Below are 20,510 nucleotides of genomic sequence, written 5' to 3' on the forward strand. Positions count from 1 at the left end.
AATGAATAAATATTTGCTATTAATATCCTACATGTGATATCCACTTCACACCAAATTATTCCAACAGTTTCCAAAGAGGACCTTTATGCGTCCAGTCTCTTCTGTCCCCAATGCATCCTATGCACTACCAGATTATACTTAACTAAAACACTGCTTTTACAGTATTTCGTTCTGTTGTCCATAGGGTCATAATGTCGTACACAGGATCTTAATGTTTTCATAGTGTTTCCTTCTGTTATACACAGGGTTGCTGTGACTTGGAACCAACCTGATGGCACCTAACAACAACAACGTAACATTATTCCTCAATTCAAGAACACTCCTCTCTGACTTCAGCAGTTCCCCAGTGTGCTCTGCAAGATATTAATGGACGCTATGTGAAATGAGAGACTTGGTAATTAAGAAAAGTTTGAAAATTACAAGATTAAAGTATTTACTACAGACTTTCTCAGTCTTTAATTTGCTAATGTGCAATGGGAGTCTCTAGGAGAAGGATTTAATATGTTTCCTACTGTTCATAACTAAAGAATCCTTCAAGGAGCAGGCCAAGAACTGGCATTTGTGGAATATGTTATAAGAAATACTGGCCTGTAGTAGTATCTACTATTCAAAACTGCCATCAGGGGTCTGGGTAAAAATGAACAGAAGAGAGTTGTCTTTGGTACCCTCCCTACTTCCTTTTCCCATCCCTCTTCTCTTTCTTACCAACAGAGCTTATCAACACAAACAAATCTCTAATTGCAGGTACGTGCACTGGCACACATCTTTGAAACGAAGAGTCTTTTTGGTCCTCTAACCTATTTTTGTTTTCGTTTTGATCCATAAATAATCTTATTCTTTAATGATGTTATAGTTTGAATCTTTGGCTTGCATACCATACCACAGTCTCATAGAAGATACAATATTTTTATTTTTTGAACATTTTATTGTGGTTTGGGTAAAAGTTGACAAAGCTAATTAGTTTCCCTTCAACAATTTACACACATTTTGTTTCGTGACATTAGTTGCAGTCCCCGCAATGTGACAGCACTCTATCCCCTTTCTCCCTGGTTTCCTCGTTTCCATTCACCCATCTTTCCTGCCCCTTCTTGCCTCTGAACTTTGTTTTTGGGCAAATGCTGCCCTTTTAGTCTCATATGGTTGATTGTTCAGACGAGCACGTTCCTCATGGGTGTTATGGTTCACTTTATAGGCCTGTCTACTGTTTGGCTGAAAGGTGATCTTCAGGAGTGGGTTCTGTCCAGTTTTGAAAGGTGTCTTTAAGGGCCATTTTCTTGGGAATGATACTCAATATTTTCAGATTCATCTTAATCACTGGTACACACAAACTCAGCAAGATACAGACCATGCAAAGTGTGACATTCTTACTAGAAATTAATCTTGAAAAATAGGCTAGATAACACATCATGGATATTAAATCTCTTAGGTTCAAGTTTTGGAAAGTATCTTTACTGGTACTATAATCTTATATGGTAGGCTCGTTGTGAGGAAAGGACTTTCCCTAAATTGTATTTCAAACTTTGTAAGAATTTCATGATGGACTATCCAATATTTCTGATGACAGTAGGAAGTACTATTTGATAGAAACCAATGTATTCATTACTGAGAATCTCAGAAGAACTGTCTATAAGAACTCAGAAAATGGATCTAAAAAAAGGCATATACTAGACATATTTCAGTGTACCTGTTTGCCATGCCATTTGGGGGAGTCCTCAGTCATAGCACACAGGCCTTGTTTTATACATGGGATCTTCCTCTCTGGGCCATAGCTAACTGGGAAAGGGGTACACACTTGACTCAAAAATAACTGTAGCAAACTGTCTTTCATTCTGATAGAATTCCAATTTTGTTCAGTAAAATTCCCAAAGTAATTTCCATTTTAAAAGAGCTTATCCACCAATGAATATGAACGTGAATCTTTGAACAGATGGGCTTTTTTTCTGGGTCCCCTTCAGTGGGCTGCCATTCCCTTCCACCTTCTAGATATACGGCTTCATTTACCACAGAGGAAAATCACCTCAACCCCAACTCCAGAGGTGGGCCTGATTAGGTCTCAGGGTAATCCCATTTCCCTTGCCAGTGACAGATTCGTTAACAGCATATTCTGGTGGCTTCTTTTTCTTACCAACAAGACTTATTAATTTAAATAAATCTTTAACTGCAATTCTGGCCAAGGAGGCAGGAGGGGGAAATCTGCTCCTTTTAGAAACAGATTTTAAGAAAATCTTCCTTACTCTTAAGAAAAAGCCACAGGAAGAAACGGCCACTTCTTCCTCTGAATGTTGCTGTCTCTGCACGTGACACCTGGAACTGCTGTAGCCATTTTACTAAGGATGAAGCCAATATGGAGGATGGCAGAGGGAAGGGATGGAAAGAACCTGGGGTTCTTGATGACACTGTTGAGTCTCCAAATCAACTCCCAAATTTACCCTACTTCTGGACTTCCTGTTATATGAGATAATACATTTCCTCATTTATCAGCCAATTTGAGTCAGATTTTTAGTCCCTGTAGCTGAAAGGAAAGGAGTCCTGGTGATGCGACGGTTAAGCGTTTGGCTGCTAACCGAAAGGTCAACCATTTGAACCGACGGGCCACTCCACAGGAGAAAAGACCTGGCAATCTGCTCCCGCAAAGATTAAGCCTAGGAAACTCTATGGGGCAGCTGTACTCTGACACATGGGGTCACTATGAGTGGAAAATTGACTTGACGGCACCTAATGACAAGCTGAAAGGATGCTACATCAGAAAGGATGCTATGGCTTATGGTTTGGATTAAAAAGTGAGTTGAGTTTATCAGATTCCCTCTCTCGGGAAATGCTGAAACTGAGAGACAAAGAGGGAAGCTGCCAGTTAGTTGTGAGAACCCGAGCTGAGAGAGTATATAAAAACAGGGAGCTCTTACGAGCCACTGTAAAAGGAATAAGCAAAGGAAGCCTGCTAGGAAAGAGGTTACGAGGGATAGAGAGATGTGTGCTAGAAGCACAGAAACCATCAGAAAGAACAAGATTTCCCTTAAATGGGAAACATTTCTTAAATGAAAAACATCTTTTAGCTGTCAAGTTCCCATGATGCCTAGCTATGCTTCATTTCTTACTTTTGAATCACCAGGAGACATCTGTGAAAGCTTATAGTGTGTTCCCCTTCACAAGAGTTAGCTGAGTGTGGTCTCTGCACTCTGCTCTCTGCCACTGAACTCGTAGGGTAGATGGGGAGGGAAAATCAAATTGGACTAATACTAAAAATTAAAAGGGGCTAACAATAACAAATGAGAGACTAAAGAATGGCTCCAATTGTAGGAAAATTTAACAAAGAACATTAGAAAAGTAAGCAAAAAGTGAACAAAATGATCACAAAATAGTAAGTATTAAATGAATTGGTCACTAAAAGAGACTAAATCATGTAAGTGTCAAAGATGTTCTATAGATGGCAAAAAGGTATCCAAATCAGCATTACTTTCAAATCTTTTCCTGACATGTTTTTACCTTTCATTGATTTTCTTATGCTTTTGGAAAACAATGCCAGGGTTTGATATTCTCTTTCTGCAATCTCTCTCCCATCTGGTGCATCTTTCCTCCACTCCTGCCCCCTCTTCCACCCCCGCCTCAGTTGAGTCATGCTGTTATTATCCTACATTAGTCCTGACTGCGTTTCAGTGGGGTTACTGCAATACTTGTCAAGGTCTTTCCCAATTCTAATATAAGTGAATTTTTCTAAAGCAGAATTCTGAATATGTCATTCCTCTATTTAAAAACCCTCAATAGCTCTTCTATGACTGTAGCATTAATTAGTCATACTTCTCTTTAGTCAACTTTGTACACAAGAACATCCATAAAATATAATTTCGACCTACCTATGTCCTTACTCTCTCTCCCTACTTCCATCTCCCCCTACCACCCTTTCCCCCTGTGTCCCAGTCAGCCTGAACTGCTGTGTTAGCCATGTGAACCTCATAACTTTCTACTTCTGCACTTTAGCTTATGCTGTTACTGTCATCCGAAATGTGCTGCCTACATCAAAAAAGGAATAGAAGTTTCTGAGGAAAGTAAAAAAACTGAAAGGGAATTGGATAATTAGCTTACCAGCAATTCAGGTCAGAATTTCATAACATGACTATTTTATTTGAAATGCCAGAATCACTATCAGTAAACATTATGTATTACGTGTAAGGCACAATGCAAAATAAATGTTCAGATATTTCAGAAATGTTAGCAAATGCATTTCGGAAACAACCTGAATGGGGTATTTTGCATTATGAATAACTTGTCCCTGTTTTTTTCCATTAACCTCAATGAGTTTCTCTAAAAAGAGATAAAATGATGGTGACAACTACTATTTCTATTATCTTCACAGAATGGTAAGGCAGGAGTAAACAAACTGCACATATGCAGGGTGAGTAACAGGCTAGCTTGCAGTCACATAATAGCCAGGACACACATAACCTTATGTAAAGGCCTATGAGCATGTGGCTATTCTGAACAAAATTATCAGCATATGAATATATTTATGACATTAACCTTTTTGGTAAACTGGAAAATAACACATTCCCAAGTAAATGAATAGTGACAACTATTAATAATAACAGAAAAATGGCTTAAGGCAATATAACGTTCTTGGTTGACTCCACCCTGGTCTACAGAAGCTGAATCTTCATTCAGTTATCTCAATCTTTTAATAAACAGTTACAGAGTATCTACTATATGCTGTAGGCTAAGTATTCTGCCAGGTGCTAGAGATACAAACATAAATAAGAGTTGCTCTTTGCCCCTCAAGCAGTTCAGTTGAGTAGGGAAGACAGAACTATAAGCATACAATTATAAAACAGCAAGTATAGCATTGAGAGAGAGAGTCTGAAGGCCATTTATGGAGCCACACAGAAGAGATTTCTACCTAATCTACCTAGCAGGAGGGAGTCAATAGAGGTGTCTCAGGCCACAGTTCTTTCAACAACACCTATTATCACCATCATTGTCATCATCAAAAGCCTCTGTATAGTTTAGCCAAAAAACTAAGCAGCAGATACCCCAGATTATAGGCAATAGTTAATATAAAAAGACATAAAGGAATTATTGATATCCCCTGATCTATATAAAGAAGTTTAGGATTTCAGATCTTTTAACAAAGTATATAAAGTGACTAAAACCTGTTGCTGCTGAGTCAACTCCGACTCATGGCGATCTTAAAGGACAGAACAGAACTGCCCCATAGGGTTTCTGGCTGGTAGATTTGAACTGCCGACCTTTTAGTTAGCAGCCACAGCTCTTAACCACTGTGCCACCAGGGCTCCAGAAGTGACTAAAGGAAGACAAAAAAAAACCCCAGGTGAATAAATAATTTAAATATTTAAGAAAAAAAAAAATTTAAAGTTCTCTGGCTTTCATTTATACATATTTCATTTACTCATTTATACATATTTGAAGGATCCACTGATAAATCTAATAAGTTGTTTAATGTATTAGAAAATGCTTTATATATAAAAAAATTATAGTCTGATTAAATTTTCTCTCAAAGGAATGACTGCAATACATTCTGAAATCAGATTTCCTACTCCTAACTGTCTTCTAAAGTGTCTGCATCTCCAGTGAAAAACAAGAATAGTCAATACCTGGGGAGGGAAATTTCACTTCACAGAAAACATAAAGCCACATTCACCACCAAGCTTTGGTACTACACTCCTCTAAAAGTGTTCAGTTGATGGGTGCACAGATTCTTAATAAGCCACAACAGATGGACATAGTTAGTGAAACACGGTTATGACTGAAAAGAGGTAATTGATGACAAGCAGAAAAATGTACAATTCTCACTTGCATTTAGGTGTGGGGAACTAATTTGAAAAGCTACTCAAGATGCCTGTCTTAGAATTGTAAAGCAACACTTTAAAAAGTCAGTTTATGCCAATCTAACAAAGCGCAATATTAAAGAATTTACCTTTCATTTGAAATAACTCACATATTTGGTCTTTATGTAGGTAGAACTATAAGCAGGGGTACCAAGCCGATAAAGTCATACAACTGAGTCAAGAAATAAGTAAAGAAAAAGAGGCAAGTAAACAGTACTTATTTTGGCTATACAATCTGACCACCATCAAATGCTGTTTGAATAATAATGACTCAAATCTTGGAGTATTCTACATTGTAAAGAGGAAAAATCTACAGCATAAGAGATCATGTAGCAACCAGACAGTTCAGCAGGAAAAATATTTAGCAAAGAAAAGGAAATATGTACTCTAAGCCTGATATCTAGACTTGTTTGTTTTTCCATAAGGATTCACCCAATCATTGGAGCTTCTACGAACCCCTCCCCCATTTAAACACGTTTACTTTGTACTGAAAATTGAAATAACACAACAGAAATTCCTTTAAGGGGGATCATTTTTACAGAGCAGAAAAAACTCTACTAACATATTTTACTGCAATTAAGCATTACCTGAACAATATACCGTAAATCACCAACTTCTGCTCTTACTTTCCCTGCAGTCATTTGTTGCAAATTCTTAACAATGGATCTCATCTTATGATTGATTTTGTTCTTGTGGTTGTTAGGTGCCACTGAGACAGTTCTGACTCATAGTGGCCTCATGTACGTACAACAGAGCGAAACACCGTCCAGTCCTATGCTATCTTCACAATTACTGCTATGCTTGAGCCCATGGTTGCAGCCACTGTATCAATTCATCTCGTTGAGGGTTTTTCCTCCTTTTCACTGAACTTCTACTTTACTAAGGAAACCCTGGTGGCGTAGTGGTTAAGTGCTACAGCCGCTAACCAAAGGGACGGCAGTCCAAATCCGCCAGGCGCTCCTTGGAAACTCTATGGGGCAGTTCTACTCTGTCCTATAGGGTCACCATGAGTCAGAATCGACTGGATGGCACTGGGTTTGGCTGTTGGTTTCTACTTTACTAAACACAATATCCTTGTCTAGGGACTGGGGAATTCAGAATCCTAAAATACACATGTAAGTGCCAAAAAATGGCCAATCAATAAAATGGAATCAAGCAAAGTGAAATCTGAAAGGCATTAAACTATACAGACAACTTATAAATTGCAGATAACATGAAAGGGAGGAATGACTGATCTGCAAAGGGAAAAAGCAACTCACTTCACAGAAACATCCTGGCTTGCCCCACAGTGATTCTAAAATTATTGGTGGAACATTTTGGTACTGGCACTGAAACTGGATCAAATCTACTTCTGGTATAATTCTCTGGCATAAGTCTCCATCCTGTTGCTACAATTAACCATTCCTCATGGTTTTAAGTTCTCAGAAAGCTTCTGAGGAAAGCAATATGGACATTTATGTCTGTATCCAATCTGATCTCCATCCTGTGAGGAAGAGAAGGTTTTCTTTAAACCACAATTTAAGGGCTCTGAAGTACTTTTTCATTTGTAAATGCCAATTCCCTTCCCCACTGCCTTTCTTGTTAGATCTTCTCTTTTCTCTCCTGCTGTTGGAGCAATTCTTCTGGGGGAGGAGAAGGGCATCTGGCACCAAAGCTGAAGGTCAAGTTACTGAGCATCTCTGCACTGAGGAGGAAGGATGAGAGACTGCTTTTTTCACTCTACAGTTCCCAGAACAATTCCAGAAATAACACATTCAAATTCAAGTCTGAAATGATTTTTATAATGATTAAAGACCCTCCAACTGAGCTGTCTTTTCATTCAAAGTAACAATGTCTTATCCCGTTACCTCTATTGCTGGATCTTCTCTTCTCTGTCCTGCTTTTAGGGCAGCACTTCTGGTGGAGGGGAAGGGTAGTTGGTACCAGGCCTGAGGGTCAAGTTACTGAAGCTATCAGTATTTCTGAGGATACAGGATGAGAAGCTGCTGTGTCTTCCTGGGAATTTTCTTCTGGGGGCATCTGGAAAGACTCAGGATTCAAGGTTGGGTTAAAACTTTGGTGGTTGGTTCATGGAAGCTAAACTTGACACTTCTCCTGGATCTCTGGATCTAGATGGGAAGGTGATGCTCAAGGTTCTCAAACTGCTACAAATTGGGCTAGAAAGGACTCCAGCCCAGTTTGGGCCTTCCAAAAGTTTTAAAAGAAAAAAATGAGATAACTTGCCATTTACTAAGGATCTGTATCTACTAGGGACTAAGCTAGGAGATGACGACCCCAAAATGAATAAAATAGACTATCCGAAGCAAGGATACTTCCTTGATGAAGGAAACAAACAGTGGAAATACAATGTTTCAACATTGATGCAGATGTGAGTAAGTTGTTAACAAAGCGGGATGATGTAAGTACCAAACTCTTCAACTTACTGGGAACTATCTTCCTTTCAAAGTACAGTCCTAATCTTTAATTTACACTTCGAAGTTCTCTAAGTATTGCAATGTATGTTTTTCAATATTACAAATATTGCCAGCCCATGTGGAACTTATTCACACTTCCATGATTTTATTTTGTATCATTCTTACTACCAGAAATATTCTTCACCCTCCTACATATCAGGCCTTATTATTTGTCTTTATGTACTCAAACTAAGTAGCCATATAGTATAGTGCAGTGGTTCTCACACTTCAGTGTACTTAAGAATCGTTTTGGGAAGCCTGTTAAAAATGCAGAGTCCTGGATTGTACATTAAAGGAGTCTGATTCAGCAAATCTGGTATGGAACTTAGGAACCTCTAAACAGGTACTCAATAAAATTTTGATGTTTGTGGTCTACAAATCATGCTTTGAGAAACACTAGTATAATGGTTAAGAGCACAGACTTTTTAATAAAGACTCCTCTGGGCTTGAATCCTACCTCTTTCACTTACTAACTGTGTTACCTTGGGCAGGTTTATTTTACTTTTTTGAGTCTTCTTTCCCTCATCTATAAAATGACAATGATAATACACCCACCCATGGGAGGCTTACATGAGACAATGCATACAACATGATTAGTTGAGAGTCTGGCACATGGTAATTATTTTATAAACACCATTTATTGTTATTAGAATCATTAGCAACTATTTTAAAACTAACTTTTCAAAACAAGGTCATCTTAATCTGGTTGGTTCTGCTTCCCCAACCTTACATTAGTTAGATGCTCATTTACATGAATTTCAAGGTACTCTCGTCTACATTTAAGTGCTCCCTGTTTTCCATGGTAACTTGCTTAAAATTGGAGTGACGTGGCAAAGGGAGTTCCCAGATGATATTAATGACATATCATCGTATCACCAGGATTCTTGGCAAAAGTATAAACGAGGAGATTTGATTTTGATACCCTACCAATTTCTGTTGTTCATCCTCTCTCCTGCCCAGGGCCACAATACAAGTGCCCCGGTTTGACCATAAATGTGTTAAAAAGTCAGAAGTGATTTATTTATGTTGGTCACAGTTCCCTAGCCACCAATTTCCCATAGACTTACTGTTTCCAACAAGATTTAAATTTATAAGTGTTTTCTGTGTTAACTCAGGATTTTATGACATTGTTCTATATTACTTTGAATCTGTTGATAGATTAGATCTAAAATATTTTCAAAGTTTTTTTTTTTTTGCCCCCAAACTAGACTCATCTTTCTTTAAGGCAGGGACTATCCCTTTTATTTCTGTATGCTTCCATGGTGTATACTCAATAAATTTGATAGAGTCTAAGAAACTAGCATCTAAATGAGATCTTAGAAGCACTGGGTACATGACCTTCATTATATAAAGTTATATGGGATACATACTTACATAAAGAGCTGTCAATGGCTCCTTGGTATAGTCAATAATTACTCACAAGTAGCATTTATGTAAAGGTTTTGGAATAGCAAGTTATCTCCACTGAAATCATCAGTCTACTGAAGTCACCCTGGATAGGGTAATATATTTGCCATTAATAAAACCAAAATCACAACCTATTATAAGGAAGCAATTTAATCAAACTGAAGTGCCTACCATAGAATAGTAGGTTTTCGATATAAAACAAACAAACAAACAAAAACCATTGCTGTCAAGCTGATTTTGACTTATAGCAACCCTATAGGACAGAGGAGAACTGCCCCAGATTTTCCAAGGAGCGCTTAGTAGATTAGAATTGCTCATCTTTTGCTTAGCAGCCGCAGCTCTTAACCACTTTGCCACAAGGGTTTCAATACATATCAATAAATGAAGGAACGTACAAACAATGGTTACCTGTAAGCACATTATTTTTCTTAAAAAACAAAAAATGCCAAAATCCTAAAACTAAAAACAAAGAAACTTCCCATTACAACTCATTTAGAGCCACCCAATTCCTATAGCTTACTACATTAATAACTCAAACTTAAATTACCTTTAATCTTACTTTACTGAATTAAAGAATAGTTTTCTTTGCGTAGATTATGCAAAATATTAATTATTTCAACAACTAATATTTAGCTTGTAGTATCTTAATATAAATCTAACATGAACTCAGAAATGCGCTTAACAAAAAACAGAAGGGGCCTAAAAATCACTTTTATTTCCGTGTATAAATTCAAAGGTAGAAAACACAAAATTTTCTCTATTTGAAACTCATAATAAAAGTACTATTTCTAAAACGTCCACTTGAAGCTCAATGAAAGTTAATAAAATTAAAAAGAAAAAAAAAAGTGCTATTTCTAGAAAACTCATGTCTACTGAGACCAGCCATATTATTAAGACTTGGAGTAAACATAAAAGTAGAGCTCACTTGGTTTTAGCTTACTGAATACAACCTTGCTTCAAGCCTATTATTTTTACTGTCATTTACCTATATAATTATATGAAAAGTATTTTTCCTATTTTAAATATAAAATAACTTATGGAAAAAAAAACCCAACATAGTCAAGTCAGTGAATTTATATTTGCTGTTTCAATTAGTTAGAAATGTGAACGGAAAAAATGAAAGAGGTTGAGAATCATTGCTTAAGAAGATCAACATAATAATGTTTATAAGATTTTTAGGTATTGATGTCTACCCTATACTTGCAGCAACCAATAATTATGCCAAAGATTATGTAACTCTACTACAGCGTTGTAGCATTATAATTTTTGTAATGGGTGCACAATAAATATATTTTAAAATGACAAGCAAGAAGAATTCTGCTTTTAGGGGAATGCGATTTTCATAAAAGCTTTCCATGTTGACTTTCAATGAAAAGGTTGAAATTCTCTTCACACCTTCAAGAACAAAAAGCAGACCATATTTACTGGTAATTACGTCTATATTTTCCTATAATGATCAGTTTTTCTTCTACTTGTTAACAAATGCATAACAGAGATGGTTTGACCAAGTTATGCTGAAGTTAAGATTTAAAACACATCTAAATTTAAGATATTAAATGATACTTTAAAAAAAAAAATTTTTTTTTTTTTACCATATTTACATACAGTAAATACATCTAATCCAATGTTTTATGAGGAAAAGATCTACACAATCACAGTCAAATAATACAGCTTTCAGGGCTAATAAACTATTCATAGATAACACGGAGAAGACACTGCTACATTTGTACATACCTTGAATTAGTGAACCACTAAACTGTATTTTTCTGCCACTCTTTATCTCCTAGATCAACTTTTGGATGTACAAATACTTATGAGAACTCCTAGGGTAATTAAAATATTTTATGAAAGAGCTATCCTGGAGAAAAGATATTGTTAGATATGAGAAAGTAATGTTGAAAAGGCACTAGCAATATCTTCCTTCTGTACTCCCACCACCATTACCACCTGTGCCACAGGGACTCCAAATTAGCACAATAACAAAAGTACAGGCATGCATCTGCACTGCACTTTACCATTTATACTCTCATACACGTTACCTAGGTTTATCCTCATACGGGCCTTGTTAGGTTACCTCAGCAAGCATTATGAGCCCCACTCAGGTGATATAACCACTTAAGTATATCATAAAGCCATGTAATTACACATGGTACCTAGTTGAGTGTTTGTCTAGAATACTACAAGCATCCAAATTCTTTTACTTGGTTACCCTCATTTGTAAGCAAGATGTTACCTGAACTGGCAAAAATAATTTGCTATGCACTTGCAAAAGAAAACATTATTTTAGAACACAGTGGTCAACAACTAAAGTGTAGAGTGTTTGATTAGCAGATTCAAAGTCAGAGTACAGGCGGATAAATGGAATATGTGCAAGGATCAACAAAATACTGTACTCACAGATGGATAGACAAGTGAGCAGAAAAGAGAATGAAGCTATGTGACAGCACCCTAACCAGCTGTGGTATGCTGAAATACAATAGGTGCTAGAACACTGGAACTGACAGGCTACATGACATACCAATTATGAAATATGTGCAGCCTGACAGAATTTAGGAAAGAATAAGAAATATTCATTTTGCTGACTGACAACTCAAGAACACGAACATTGAAGGGAGACTATAATTGGCAAACAGACATATATTCCAGGATTGGGTACACATGCCATAGCCTCCCATTTAGTTGGACCTTCTCCAACAGATCTACACTCTAAGATGTCTTCTGAACTTCACCGTAGAGCTGTCTCATTTTTCTTCCAAATGAAAACGTTTTTCAATAGCAAATGCAGTACATGCTCATTGTGAAAAAAATTCAAACATAGAAACACACAAACTATAAATGAAAACTTCCCCCATTATCCTACCCCTCAGACACAACTACTGACAGCTTGATTTCATATTTTCCAAACTTTTCCCTGTGCCTATGAAAATACGTATGTATAATGAAATACAAATATCTTATGTATAAATATATTTATGCTTTCTAAATATATCACTATGAACCATAGATAAACTACTTTAAATAGCAAACAATATTAAATAGTAGTAATAAATTTCACAAGATGGAACCAAAATCTTCTCATGACAGTTTGAGTATTTTGGCTTTCTTTTTCTTCAGATTCCTATGTATTTTGCAGCATGAGAAATATTGTATATTTAGAACATAAATTTAGAAATAAACTAAAAGGTGAATATGAAGCACAGTTTCTCTTAATCCAAACAAATTTTAGCTTTCTGAAATGAAGGATGAAAAGTAAGCCTAAACAACAGAAATGCCGAGAGGGGTAACTTAGAAAATGAAATACATGCCTCGTGGCTAGCATGTTAGGAAAAAATTTTCCCTTTTCCTTAGCCCCTTTTGGGAATATCAGGACTTTCAAAATTAGTCTGACAGTGAAGCAGATGTTAAACATATTGTTTTACTATAATGCTGAGGGAGGTTTTTTTGGTTCTCAAGGTGTTGCCTACTTTCTCATAAATCAATATATAAAAATTATCACTCCATTATGAAAAAGCTGTTATTAAACAATAAAATCTATACATACATTTGTAAAGACTGCCTGACCGCTCTACATTCTAAAACATAATACACATTTTAAAAGCAAAACAAGTTTTAGCTCATTCTTTCAACTACTGTGCGCCTATTATTGTGTCAGGCACTTTACTGGGTGCTGAGGATACAGGAAATGAGTAAGAGACAATAAAGATCTGGAGTCCAGGAAAATGTAAAGGCTGAAGTCAAAGATTTGAGAATCATCTGCCTAGAAGCACTGAAGCCTTGGGAATACAGGAGTTCACAGTGAGACAATGTATAGAACGCCTCTTTTAGGGAACAAGAAAATGAGACAGACAATGGTTTTAAAAGTAAGGAAAGAAACTCATCACAGAAGAGAATTTCCAAGAAAAAGAAATAGTGCTTGCTAAGTGTCAAATTGCAGCAGCGAAAACAAAGAGAATGAGGACTAAAAAGAAGCAATTAGATTTGGCCATTAAGTCACTGGTAACCTTTACCAGATGCTATATTGCCACTGAGTTTGTAACTCTAGACTCTGCAAATATTATCTCTCTCTATTAATGACTGCCTATTTTTTCTGACTTACTATATAACTTTTCTTGTACCTTCTAATACAGCACTTACCACATACCATATTACAGCATAATTTTAAATGTCTTTAATTACCCCTTTGGACAGCACTCTCTCCCTCAATACCTAGATAAGAAACCCAGTAATTATTTCTTGAATTACATAATTATTGGCTCACAATGGAATAAAGATGCAAAGAGCAAATGTTATACTATTTTATGTTTAGCTTATCAACAGTAAAGCTAGATATTTATACTACTGAAAAACTGATAAACAATAAAAAGAAAACCTATTAAGAAGTGGTTGAACAAAGGCAGAGTCAGAGAGATTACTCTTCCTGCTTCAAGACGGCAGCCTGAGAACTGGCTTTAGTTTTCCCCTCTCATACCAAATTCTGGAAATGACAAAGTCAGTCAATTAATTAATTAATGGTCACACGAGAACAAAAGGAATTGACGGATTAGAAACTGGAAATATTCTGTGATCTAGGACAGACTGAATCAAACCACAGAGGAAAATCTAAGGCCAGGATCAACACTGAACTTTCAAAGGTAATACAGACACAAAAGATGGCAAGAGAACTATCAGTGCTCCGGGCCGAAGGATGGAACCTAGGAACAGGAAAGGGCTAAGGGACAATTGTTGGAATACCACAGTGGGTGCAGTCCATGTTCACCCCTGCACAATACCGCTGGCAGTGACAGAGGGTGTGTGAACCAAGCGGGAGAAACGTATATACGATCACAGAGACACAGGTCAGTGTCCTTGTGTCCAGGGGGCTGGTGACGCCTACAAGGAAAGGGGAGCATTTCCTCCCAGTAGATCAGCTACCAGGCAACCTAGTCTAGAAATACTTTCTACTCACCCCTCTACTCTCAGTGAAAACCCCAACAGCAGGTCTTATCCCTCTACCCAAGCAGGCTGCCTAAACAGAGGCAAGAGACAATCTAACAAAGGAATTTTAATTATAAAGAGGCATACATATGATCAAAGAATGAGAAAACTCTCAAGCAATGTATATTCTATTTAAGACAGAGAACAAGTCAACAATGAAGAACACACCCCAAAAAAAGAGTTAATATAATAGTACTGTACAAGAATTTTAAAATAAATGTCTAACTTCTGCTTATAGCCATGATGGAGTAACAGGAACCAGATTTACCCTCCACTTAAAGCAACTAGAAAGCTGACCAAAATATATAAAACAACTATTTTCAGACACTGGACAATAGGCAACACAGGACTGTGATCCCTAAAAGAAAGAAAATGAATAAGGCAAGCCCTATGATCTCCTGGCTTTCTGCCTGCAGGCACATTCTGGACTTCAGAGCAGGGAAAGGGATCCCAAGCAAAGCACGGCTATCTTGCTGAGTAGTGGAGACAGAAATTAGAATTGAAGTCTGATATTTCTGGAAGTCGCAGGGTAAAGTTTTGGAAAGGAGGGAGCTATGCAGAAAAAGAGCCCCAGAAATATGAATAGGGGTGTTCTTAAGTTTCTGCTGAATACTAAAATGTGTGTGCATAGGGTGAAATTCTACAAGGTTGGGCAAAGAATGACTGGGGAGCTGTTAGCTGAATAGTTCCCAGAGCCCACACAGGGCTAAGAATCATTGAATTTTTACCAGCCAATGTGTAGTGTTCTCACTGACCATTCCGGGCACCCATTAGAGACTTTAAAAAGGCCATGCCTTAGAAGTGAGCCTAAACTATTTTTAGCATTAAGGCTACCCTATACCCACTGGTGGTGTAGTGGTTAAGAATTTGGCTGCTAACCAAGGGGTCAGCAGTTCAAATCCATCAGCCACTCCTTGGAAACCATATGGGGCAGTTCTACCCTGTCCTATGGGGTTACTATGAGTCGGAACCAATTCGACGGCACCTAACAGCAACACCCACCCTAACAAACTTAAAAACAAGCTTTGAAAGCATCAAACTGAACTACAGGTAACTTATCTACCAGAACAAAGCTCAACAAAGCTCCTTAATGGCAAACAACAAAATCCAGAGACAACATAAAATTCAATGTCCACCATTGAATAAAAAATGATAGACATAACAAAAGGCAGGAAAATGCAACTAATAACTAATGGAAAAATCAAACAACAGAAACAGACCCAAAAACAATTGAGATGATGGAATTATCAAAGACGTTAAAATAACTATTAAAACTATGTTCAAGTATTTAAAGAGGGATGAGAAATAATGATGAAACATCTAGTGATAAAATACTTATGTTTAATCTCTTACCAGAGATAAGGGAATATATCTAAGACTAGGAAACGGAAAAAGAACCAATTAGAGAACTTGTAAACAAAAAAATTTAACTGATGAAATATAAACGGAGAAACCTGAATCCTCAGCAATGGAAAAAGCCTAAAATCAATATAATGGACTCTGCAGAATCCTCCAAACACTCAGAAACTGGCGGCATAAGAAACTCTGAAAGTTGGTGTGAAGCGAAGCTAACATAAGGATGACCAGTTAAAGACAGCTTCAGAAGCAATTCCATCCCCAGATCTTCTCACTCATTCTACGCAACTGGGTGAGCAGCTCCAACCTCCACCCCACCAGAAATCCGGAGACTCAGTCTCTTGAGCGACTCAAACAGAGAGTCTCTAGACTTAAGGACCCTAGGCCCAGTTAAGGGAAGGGGTTGGCAGCTGCTGTCAAGTCAGTCCCCAACTCATGGTGACCTCGTGCACGAAGAATGAAACACTGCCTGGTCCTGCACCATCCCCACGATTGGTTGTGCACTGGACCACTGGGATCCATAGGGTTTTTTTCATTGGCTCGTTTTTGGAAGTAGATCACCAGGCCTTTCTTCCTAGACAATCTTAGTATCGAAGCTCCGCTGAAACCTGTTCAACATCATAGTGACACGTGAGCCCTCACTGATGGACGGGTGATGGCTGGGCACGAGGCGCGCTGGCTGGGAATCGGATGTGAGTCTCCTGCATGGAAGGCAGGAATTCCACCACTGAAAACAGGGGGATTAACTTAACATATGCATACTGGACACTGACATGCCTTAGCCTTCTATACTCACTAGGCTCCTGAAAGTATGGTAACCAGGCCTTTACCTTTTGGGCATGAGGCTGGAAGAATATTCTCCTGGCAGTCTATCAACTCAAGAGTAAAGATGCAGACATTGAGAATCCTCAATAAAAGAATACAGTCAGATCACTCTTACAGTAAAACTCAGAGTTGATAAATCCCATCCACTGGCTCAGTTTCCAGTCAGTTTCCTAGACCCCCCCAACTACTGCTGGTGCAGTGGTTAAAAGTTCGGCTGCTAACCGAAAGGTCGGCAGGTTAAATCCACCAGCCTCTCCTTGGAAGCCCTATGGGGCAGTTCTACTCTGTCATCTAGGGTCCCTCTGAGTTGGAATCGACTCAATGGCAATGGGTTTGGTTTTTGGTTTACCAAGTACTTCTGGTAATTATTAAAACAAACAAACAAAAAAAACCTCTAACATAAAATATATAGGCCAAAGCAAACACACCCCAACAGAAAAAAACCAACTTGGAGGAAAATAGAGAAGAAAGCATCAGCAAAAGTATTATTGTTATTCTCAGCTAAAAGAAGATACTGTAATCATCAAATAAAAGGGTGTTATTTTAAAAAGGAACAATCAGGAAACAAAATAAGCTCATATATATTAGAAATATGATAGCAAAAAAAAAACAAAGCAAAACTGGAAGACAAAGTTTATGAAATCTCCCAGAAAGCAGAGCAAAAAGACAAAGACATGGAAAATCGGCAGAAAAAAGAAAATCAGAGAGTCAGTTCAAGAGGGTCAATATCTGAATTATAGACATTTCAGAAAGAAAAAGTTAGGGATGGAAACCATCAACTAAGTAAGTGAAGGCAGTTCACTGTGAATTGAAACAGGTACATCAGTGCGAAATTTCGGAACACTGAGGACAAACAGAAGATCTTACAAGCTTACAAACAGAAAACAACTTGCAACGAAGGATCATAAAAGAAATAAATCACTTTAGGCTTTTCAAAAGCAAATCTTCGCCCCCATTCTGGTCTCCCTATTCCCCTTAGCTTCCTTATTTGTCTTTGAAATACATTTTCTTTTACCCCTTGAGCCCAAGATACTCTCACTCAAATATAAGCTCCACCAGGGCAGAAATTTTGTTCAGAGGTATGTTCTTAGCACCTAGAACTGTGTGTGACATATAACACACCCTCAATAAATAATATATTGCTTTGATAGAAATAAAAAAAAAAATTTATAAAAGCAGGCAATGAAATAATAGTGCAGACTATTCACTAATGAGGATAAAATAAAGGTATTTTTAGAAATACAAGGCCTCAGAAAGTTTATCATACAAAGATCTCTTTCTGAAAGCACAGAGGATATTCTCCAAAGGGGGAAAAAACAAAACAAAACAAAACAAAAAAACGGATCATCCCCTGTGCAGACTATGGCTTTCCCATTTTATCCTAAGTAGGAAATCTATTCCTTAATCAGCAGATACAGTATACCTCTGGACCTCCTCTTTGACAGGGAATTGGTTTTCTCTGAGTTAATTCAATCTTACTGAAATTCTTTAATACAATGATTCACTTAATAAAAATTCATTCTGATAGAAACAGAAAACTAGAGAACAAATTAAATACAGACTGCTAAAAGCCTCACATTAATAGAATTCGGCCAGGTATGTTTATGGCCAAGATGAGAATAACTGATGCTTCTCTCTCTCCCTTCACTGTAGCCTAGCGGCGGCTGCGGCTGCCCAGCACAGGGGAAGCTCACTGCTAACAGCTTTGAACCATAAACTAAAGGCAGGCTGCCAATAATCAGCAGAAGATATCTGAAATTAAGAGAGAAGTTAACAGGAAAACTGGACTGCTTTTCAGAAACTTGTCTATTCCATTAAGGCCTATTATGCTTATATTGCTAAACATGCGAAGATTAAAAACAATTTAATCACTGCCGACAAATCCATTTCATTCACCAAATGTACATTCAGAAACTAGAATTTGTTTCCTAAGATTTACAGACACTAACTGTTTAGACCTATGAAAACTGTGAACTCCTCTAATACAGTGATCGGATCACTCTTTTAAATCCTCAGCAAAAGTCACTGTCTTAAAGACACAGGTCTTAGTAACTCATATAACGCCCCTCAGTCTGAGGAGCCACTGAGGCTCAGAATGTTACATGGCCTGTCCGAGCTTGTTTATAGCGAAAGTTAAGGGCGGAACTAGGACCAGCACCCAGGCCTGACTCCTTTTCTTTTAATATCTGGCCCAGTTTAAACAAAGGTAGGGAGGGAGGGCAACAATTTTTTGAATTATGAATCATGTTGGCTCTCTCATACAGTTACTAGTCTCCCTAAAGGTTAACTAGAAAGATTTACAAACAATCTGATTAGATCTGACCTCTTCAAAGGTAACTTTGTTACGTGGATCTAACAAAAAGTCACAAGAAAAATCCCGAATTTTACATCAAGGACAGTCTAACATTATCTGCATGAACTCAACGTCCGCATGCCCTTCTGAAGTATATATCAATCTAGTATTTCTCTACACCGACATAAGCCTTCCTCACATGTATGAAAGCAACATCCACCTATACAGCTACACAACAGATTATGTTCAGTTAATAAGGCTTCTACAACACGTGATGGGAGTGTGATTAGACACATCATTAGAGCAATTTTATACTAAGTTTTGACTTTATACTGAAGGCAACGGGGAGTTACAGAAAAATTTTAAGCAGAAAAATGACATTAGATCTGCATTTTAGAAGGATCATCTTGACCTTAGTCTGTTAAAGGAATTCAAGTGAGAAATGGTGAGGGGCTGAACTAAAGCAATGATGGAAGAAATTGGGAAAGTGAGGGCAGTTTTTAAGCAATACTACAACTAGGACCCTGGTTAATAATAATTTTTGAAAAGGAATTAGAACTTTAGAGTCAGGCTGGTTATATAAAGTGAATCAAACCTTCAAAATTTACTTACACTCCTAATAGAAGGCAAATGAACTACTTTTCTAACACTGTCTTCAGGGTGTTCAGATAGGAACCAAAGGTCACAAACATCGTCCCTTAGGTCCTCTGAGTAACCAAGTGTCTAAAGGTATTTTGGCTAAAACAAAGCTCTTTTTCAATCACCACAGCCAGCCTCCTAATACGTTACCACTAAAAGGGAAAGACAGGAAATGAATCGATAAACTTCAGGCACATGCTTGGCCTGGAAAGACACAGCATATCAAGAAACAGAGATCTGAAAACAAAGACTCTGAGTAATTTAATTACCAGGCCGGAACCTGCTGACCGCCTGTTTGTCTGAACAGCGCCCAAATTGTCTGGAGGTGACCACCCTAAGATTTTTTGCAGTATTTTCTGCACGTGACCACATGGACAAATATGAGAAATAGTTCTAAAGAATGTAGGAATCTTGAATAACTTTCATTAATCATACCTAGGAGCCTTATAATATTTATAAATAACCCAAAGCTCTTTTTAGCAAATTCATTTACCATTAAATAATCCATGCTGTCAGACCAAGAAAACAATATCCTTCAGATATGAGCACTAACAATGAGCTATATAAAAATTAGAAAACAAGTTACCCAGATTATATTCTCTTATTTACCATTATATTCAGAAAAAGTTATTTTAGGAAGATGTGGGAGTTGGAAGAAAGAATGTGACTGCAGGGTGGTAACTACCAGTAAGTTCTCAAAAGCTGCTCAGTATACGACTGGAAGCC

At 37.5% G+C, this 20,510-nt stretch overlaps 1 protein-coding gene across 3 annotated transcripts in view; it reads right to left on the reverse strand.

Moving 5' to 3' along the window:
* The window catches only part of SIK2 (salt inducible kinase 2), a 137,322-nt gene that overhangs the window by 86,300 nt on the left and 30,512 nt on the right, over positions 1–20,510 (reverse strand). The window contains exon 1 of one of the 3 annotated variants that reach the window (XM_049889315.1): positions 7,685–11,256. The exons of the other annotated variants lie outside the window; for them this stretch is intronic. The gene's annotated coding sequence lies outside the window, so the exon portion shown is untranslated. Of the gene's footprint in view, positions 1–7,684; positions 11,257–20,510 lie in introns of those variants that run through there. 3 annotated transcript variants of the gene reach the window in all.

The sequence above is a fragment of the Elephas maximus genome, chromosome 7 (assembly GCF_024166365.1).
Source record: "Elephas maximus indicus isolate mEleMax1 chromosome 7, mEleMax1 primary haplotype, whole genome shotgun sequence".
Taxonomy (NCBI): domain Eukaryota; kingdom Metazoa; phylum Chordata; class Mammalia; order Proboscidea; family Elephantidae; genus Elephas; species Elephas maximus.